The 6,000-nt window shown below is 36.9% G+C and overlaps 15 non-coding genes across 15 annotated transcripts; 4 read left to right on the top strand and 11 right to left on the bottom strand.

Annotated features, from left to right (window-relative positions):
* The first annotated feature begins 74 nt into the window (after positions 1 to 74).
* On the top strand, positions 75 to 194 carry Trnal-caa (transfer RNA leucine (anticodon CAA)). The gene is made up of 2 exons: positions 75 to 112; positions 149 to 194. It is a non-coding gene; the product is annotated as a tRNA-Leu (tRNA).
* Positions 195 to 393: 199 nt separating this feature from the next.
* Positions 394 to 533, bottom strand: LOC149723424 (U4 spliceosomal RNA). The gene has a single exon (XR_016386989.1). It is a non-coding gene; the product is annotated as a U4 spliceosomal RNA (small nuclear RNA).
* Positions 534 to 1,015: 482 nt separating this feature from the next.
* Trnat-ugu (transfer RNA threonine (anticodon UGU)) lies at positions 1,016 to 1,087 on the bottom strand. The gene has a single exon. It is a non-coding gene; the product is annotated as a tRNA-Thr (tRNA).
* Positions 1,088 to 1,261: 174 nt separating this feature from the next.
* Trnat-agu (transfer RNA threonine (anticodon AGU)) lies at positions 1,262 to 1,333 on the bottom strand. The gene has a single exon. It is a non-coding gene; the product is annotated as a tRNA-Thr (tRNA).
* A 332-nt stretch (positions 1,334 to 1,665) lies between these two features.
* Trnal-caa (transfer RNA leucine (anticodon CAA)) lies at positions 1,666 to 1,785 on the top strand. The gene is made up of 2 exons: positions 1,666 to 1,703; positions 1,740 to 1,785. It is a non-coding gene; the product is annotated as a tRNA-Leu (tRNA).
* Positions 1,786 to 1,983: 198 nt separating this feature from the next.
* Positions 1,984 to 2,122, bottom strand: LOC149723420 (U4 spliceosomal RNA). Its single transcript, XR_016387010.1, has one exon. It is a non-coding gene; the product is annotated as a U4 spliceosomal RNA (small nuclear RNA).
* A 481-nt stretch (positions 2,123 to 2,603) lies between these two features.
* Positions 2,604 to 2,674, bottom strand: Trnat-ugu (transfer RNA threonine (anticodon UGU)). Its single transcript has one exon. It is a non-coding gene; the product is annotated as a tRNA-Thr (tRNA).
* A 173-nt stretch (positions 2,675 to 2,847) lies between these two features.
* On the bottom strand, positions 2,848 to 2,919 carry Trnat-agu (transfer RNA threonine (anticodon AGU)). The gene has a single exon. It is a non-coding gene; the product is annotated as a tRNA-Thr (tRNA).
* A 329-nt stretch (positions 2,920 to 3,248) lies between these two features.
* Positions 3,249 to 3,368, top strand: Trnal-caa (transfer RNA leucine (anticodon CAA)). Its single transcript has 2 exons — positions 3,249 to 3,286; positions 3,323 to 3,368. It is a non-coding gene; the product is annotated as a tRNA-Leu (tRNA).
* A 198-nt stretch (positions 3,369 to 3,566) lies between these two features.
* On the bottom strand, positions 3,567 to 3,706 carry LOC149723416 (U4 spliceosomal RNA). Its single transcript, XR_016387014.1, has one exon. It is a non-coding gene; the product is annotated as a U4 spliceosomal RNA (small nuclear RNA).
* Positions 3,707 to 4,188: 482 nt separating this feature from the next.
* On the bottom strand, positions 4,189 to 4,260 carry Trnat-ugu (transfer RNA threonine (anticodon UGU)). The gene has a single exon. It is a non-coding gene; the product is annotated as a tRNA-Thr (tRNA).
* A 169-nt stretch (positions 4,261 to 4,429) lies between these two features.
* On the bottom strand, positions 4,430 to 4,501 carry Trnat-agu (transfer RNA threonine (anticodon AGU)). The gene has a single exon. It is a non-coding gene; the product is annotated as a tRNA-Thr (tRNA).
* Positions 4,502 to 4,828: 327 nt separating this feature from the next.
* On the top strand, positions 4,829 to 4,948 carry Trnal-caa (transfer RNA leucine (anticodon CAA)). Its single transcript has 2 exons — positions 4,829 to 4,866; positions 4,903 to 4,948. It is a non-coding gene; the product is annotated as a tRNA-Leu (tRNA).
* Positions 4,949 to 5,146: 198 nt separating this feature from the next.
* Positions 5,147 to 5,286, bottom strand: LOC149723412 (U4 spliceosomal RNA). The gene has a single exon (XR_016386988.1). It is a non-coding gene; the product is annotated as a U4 spliceosomal RNA (small nuclear RNA).
* Positions 5,287 to 5,769: 483 nt separating this feature from the next.
* On the bottom strand, positions 5,770 to 5,841 carry Trnat-ugu (transfer RNA threonine (anticodon UGU)). The gene has a single exon. It is a non-coding gene; the product is annotated as a tRNA-Thr (tRNA).
* Positions 5,842 to 6,000: the final 159 nt, after the last annotated feature.

Here is a 6,000-nt window from a genome sequence, read left to right as displayed (position 1 = left end):
TCAATTTAACATTTGCGTTTATTTTTGTTTTTTCTCCTTATGGAACACGCCGTATACTCATTCCTTCCAGCGCTGTCAGAATGGCCGAGTGGTCTAAGGCGCCAGACTCAAGAACGTCGTGTTCTTCACCACAATGTGGTGTTGAGTATTCTGGTCTCCGAATGGAGGCGTGGGTTCGAATCCCACTTCTGACACAGGTTTTTAGATCAATTATATGATAATATACATTTGTATGTTTTTCACTTTTATTTGATTGAACACATACTTAGGACATGGAAGCAGTTTTGGGAAAAATCATTATATTGTCACGCGGATTCGACAAACCTCCTGTTTCGAGCTGAATTTTGACAACTAATAAGAAGTTCACAACGCGAGGGAATAATAAGAATAAAGGCTCCTAAGAACCCTTCAGAAATTGCCACAATCGTCGAATTTCACGGCAATCGGGCGGGGTATTGGTAATAGTTTTCAACTAGCAATAATCGCGCCTCGGATAAACCTCATAAGCTACGATACCGCCACTGCGCAAAGCTGACGATAAAAGGTAGAATAATCTTTTGAATCAACACAATGTCCTGTTGTTTGTGGGAAATGAGCCTTCACGGTTATTATCTGCATTCCTCTGTGCCCTTAGAAACCAAAGGAGACTGATAACAATCTGTATGTTCAAGTTTAAAAAGAAGCCTGATTGAAGATATTTTATTCGTTTAAATACTTTCAACTGTCGATAGTATATATAGAGGTATTGTGTATGTACAGTGTATTACGTCAAAAAGGTTTATGCTGTGTAAAATAAATCTATCTTTAATTTTTAATGTGTTTAAAAAGGCGTATTACGTTTCGAAACCTGGAAATTTTACTTACAACACACTGGCTTTTGTCCTAGGCCTTATATAACGTCACTGTAAATAGATAATATAATTATTGAATATATCATGAATACTCTATTACGTTCCTACGATTAATTGAAAAAAAGAGAAGCTCTAGCGCAATGTTTGTCTAGAAAGCTTTTAAGAGGCACCACTGGGGATCGAACCCAGGATCTCCTGTTTACAAGACAGGCGCTTTGCCACTAAGCCATGGCGCCGATGTTTAAATCCGTTAGTACATTTTAAAATTAACCTAATGCATTGTCGCTGAAAATTATACGTTTGGCGACGCTGCAAATGAAGAAGATGATATTTTAATTGGATTAATAAATGCTCCTCCAACACTGTACTTTTAAATGGGGTTTAAAATATAAATTTAGCTGATGATAAAAAGGCACCACTGGGGATCGAACCCAGGATCTCCTGTTTACTAGACAGGCGCTTTACCACTAAGCCATGGCGCCGATGATCGTTGACACGCAACATTCAAAATTTCAACTCAAATAAAATATACCTGATATTTTTATAACGGTGCAAGAATACTATCACGCTTAACATACATAAGCAACACTTAATTCAGCTAACCGATCATTAGTTTAAATATAGATTATTTTTGGTTTTAATCCACATGGATGATTTGACAGGCCTCTGGCTTTTTATGCAATTGTATATAGTAACTTAATTTATATGCTGAAACAGTTGAGCTAAAGAAATTTTAAACGTCAATTTAACATTTGCGTTTATTTTTATTTTTTCTCCTTATGGAACACGCCGTATACTCATTCCTTCGAGCGCAGTCAGAATGGCCGAGTGGTCTAAGGCGCCAGACTCAAGAACGTCGTGTTCTTCACCACAATGTGGTGTTGAGTATTCTGGTCTCCGAATGGAGGCGTGGGTTCGAATCCCACTTCTGACACAGGTTTTTAGATCAATTATATGATAATATACATTTGCATGTTTTTCACTTTTATTTGAATGGACACATACTTAGGACATGGAAGCAGTTTTGGGAAAAATCATTATATTGTCACGCGGATTCGACAAACCTCCTGTTTCGAGCTGAATTTTGACAACTAATAGAAGTTTTCAACGCGAGGGAATAATAAGAATAAAGGCTCCTAAGAACCCTTAGAAATTGCCACAATCGTCGAATTTCACGGCAATCGGGCGGGGTATTGGTAATAGTTTTCAACTAGCAATAATCGCGCCTCGGATAAACCTCATAAGCTACGATACCGCCACTGCGCAAAGCTGACGATAAAAGGTAGAATAATCTTTTGAATCAACACAATGTCCTGTTGTTTGTGGGAAATGAGCCTTCACGGTTATTATCTGCATTCCTCTGTGCCTTAGAAACCAAAGGAGACCGATAACAATCTGTATGTTCAAGTTTAAAAAGAAGCCTGATTGAAGATATTTTATTCGTTTAAATACTTTCAACTGTCGATAGTATATATAGAGGTATTGTGTATGTACAGTGTATTACGTCAAAAAGGTTTATGCTGTGTAAAATAAATCTATCTTTAATTTTTAATGTGTTTAAAAAGGCGTATTACGTTTCGAAACCTGGAAATTTTACTTACAACACACTGGCTTTTGTCCTAGGCCTTATATAACGTCACTGTAAATAGATAATATAATTATTGAATATATCATGAATACTCTATTACGTTCCTACGATTAATTGAAAAAAAGAGAAGCTCTAGCGCAATGTTTGTCTAGAAAGCTTTTAAGAGGCACCACTGGGATCGAACCCAGGATCTCCTGTTTACAAGACAGGCGCTTTGCCACTAAGCCATGGCGCCGATGTTTAAATCCGTTAGTACATTTTAAATTAACCTAATGCATTGTCGCTGAAAATTATACGTTTGGCGACGCTGCAAATGAAGAAGATGATATTTTAATTGGATTAATAAATGCTCCTCCAACACTGTACTTTTAAATGGGGTTTAAAATATAAATTTAGCTGATGATAAAAAGGCACCACTGGGGATCGAACCCAGGATCTCCTGTTTACTAGACAGGCGCTTTACCACTAAGCCATGGCGCCGATGATCGTTGACATGCAACATTCAAATTTCAACTCAAAAAAATATACCTGATATTTTTATAACGGTGCAAGAATACTATCACGCTTAACATACATAAGCAACACTTAATTCAGCTAACCGATCATTAGTTTAAATATAGATTATTTTGGTTTTGATCCACATGGATGATTTGACAGGCCTCTGGCTTTTTATGCAATTGTATATAGTAACTTAATTTATATGCTGAAACAGTTGAGCTAAAGAAATTTTAAACGTCAATTTAACATTTGCGTTTATTTTTATTTTTTCTCCTTATGGAACACGCCGTATACTCATTCCTTCGAGCGCAGTCAGAATGGCCGAGTGGTCTAAGGCGCCAGACTCAAGAACGCCGTGTTCTTCACCACAATGTGGTGTTGAGTATTCTGGTCTCCGAATGGAGGCGTGGGTTCGAATCCCACTTCTGACACAGGTTTTTAGATCAATTATATGATAATATACATTTGCATGTTTTTCTCTTTTATTTGATTGGACACATACTTAGGACATGGAAGCAGTTTTGGGAAAAATCATTATATTGTCACGCGGATTCGACAAACCTCCTGTTTCGAGCTGAATTTTGACAACTAATAGAAGTTTTCAACGCGAGGGAATAATAAGAATAAAGGCTCCTAAGAACCCTTTAGAAATTGCCACAATCGTCGAATTTCACGGCAATTGGGCGGGGTATTGGTAATAGTTTTCAACTAGCAATAATCGCGCCTCGTATAAACCTCATAAGCTACGATACCGCCACTGCGCAAAGCTGACGATAAAGTAGAGTAATCTTTTGAATCGACACAATGTCCTGTTGTTTGTGGGAAATGAGCCTTTACGGCTATTATCTGCATTCCTCTGTGCTCTTAGAAACCAAAGGAGACCGATAACAATCTGTATGTTCAAGTTTAAAAAGAAGCCTGATTGAAGATATTTTTTCTTCGTTTAAATACTTTCAACTGTCGATTGTACATATAGAGGTATTGTGTATGTACAGTGTATTACGTCAAAAAGGTTTATGCTGTGTAAAATAAATCTATCTTTAATTTTTTATGTGTTTAAAAAGGCGTATTACGTTTCGAAACCTGGAAATTTTACTTACAACACACTGGCTTTTGTCCTAGGCCGTATATAACGTCACTGTAAATACATAATATAATTATTGAATATATCATGAATACTCTATTACGTTCCTACGATTAATTGAAAAAAAGAGAAGCTCTAGCGCAATGTTTGTCTAGAACGCTATTAAGAGGCACCACTGGGGATCGAACCCAGGATCTCCTGTTTACAAGACAGGCGCTTTGCCACTAAGCCATGGCGCCGATGTTTAAATCTGTTAGTACATTTTAAAATTAACCTAATGCATTGTCGCTGAAAATTATACGTTTGGCGACGCTGCAAATGAAGAAGATGATATTTTAATGGATTAATAAATGCCCAACACTGTACTTTTAAATGGGGTTTAAAATATAAAATTAGCTGATGATAAAAAGGCACCACTGGGGATCGAACCCGGGATCTCCTGTTTACTAGACAGGCGCTTTACCACTAAGCCATGGCGCCGATGATCGTTGACATGCAACATTCAAATTTCAACTCAAATAAAATATACCTGATATTTTTATAACGGTGCAAGAATACTATCACGCTTAACATACATAAGCAACACTTAATTCAGCTAACCGATCATTAGCTTAAATGTAGATTATTTTGGTTTTAATCCACATGGATGATTTGACAGGCTTCTGGCTTTTTATGCAATTGTATATAGTAACTTAATTTATATGCTGAAACAGTTGAGCTAAAGAAATTTTAAACGTCAATTTAACATTTGCGTTTATTTTTGTTTTTTCTCCTTATGGAACACGTATACTCATTCCTTCCAGCGCTGTCAGAATGGCCGAGTGGTCTAAGGCGCCAGACTCAAGAACGTCGTGTTCTTCACCACAATGTGGTGTTGAGTATTCTGGTCTCCGAATGGAGGCGTGGGTTCGAATCCCACTTCTGACACAGGTGTTTAGATCAATTATATGATAATATACATTTGTATGTTTTTCACTTTTATTTGATTGAACACATACTTAGGACATGGAAGCAGTTTTGGGAAAAATCATTATATTGTCACGCGGATTCGACAAACCTCCTGTTTCGAGCTGAATTTTGACAACTAATAGAAGTTCACAACGCGAGGGAATAATAAGAATAAAGGCTCCTAAGAACCCTTCAGAAATTGCCACAATCGTCGAATTTCACGGCAATCGGGCGGGGTATTGGTAATAGTTTTCAACTAGCAATAATCGCGCCTCGGATAAACCTCATAAGCTACGATACCGCCACTGCGCAAAGCTGACGATAAAAGGTAGAATAATCTTTTGAATCAACACAATGTCCTGTTGTTTGTGGGAAATGAGCCTTCACGGTTATTATCTGCATTCCTCTGTGCTCTTAGAAACCAAAGGAGACCGATAACAATCTGTATGTTCAAGTTTAAAAAGAAGCCTGATTGAAGATATTTTTTCTTCGTTTAAATACTTTCAACTGTCGATTGTACATATAGAGGTATTGTGTATGTACAGTGTATTACGTCAAAAAGGTTTATGCTGTGTAAAATAAATCTATCTTTAATTTTTATGTGTTTAAAAAGGCGTATTACGTTTCGAAACCTGGAAATTTTACTTACAACACACTGGCTTTTGTCCTAGGCCGTATATAACGTCACTGTAAATACATAATATAATTATTGAATATATCATGAATACTCTATTACGTTCCTACGATTAATTGAAAAAAAGAGAAGCTCTAGCGCAATGTTTGTCTAGAACGCTATTAAGAGGCACCACTGGGGATCGAACCCAGGATCTCCTGTTTACAAGACAGGCGCTTTGCCACTAAGCCATGGCGCCGATGTTTAAATCTGTTAGTACATTTTAAAATTAACCTAATGCATTGTCGCTGAAAATTATACGTTTGGCGACGCTGCAAATGAAGAAGATGATATTTTAATTGGATTAATAAATGCCCCAACACTGTACTTTTAAATGGGGTTTAAAATATAAATTTAG

Source organism: Ciona robusta, unplaced genomic scaffold (assembly GCF_009617815.1).
Source record: "Ciona robusta unplaced genomic scaffold, ASM961781v2 AP042750.1".
Lineage (NCBI taxonomy): Eukaryota > Metazoa > Chordata > Ascidiacea > Phlebobranchia > Cionidae > Ciona > Ciona robusta.
The sequence above is the reverse complement of the archived record's forward strand: the minus strand, read 5'-3'. Positions and strand labels throughout refer to the sequence as shown.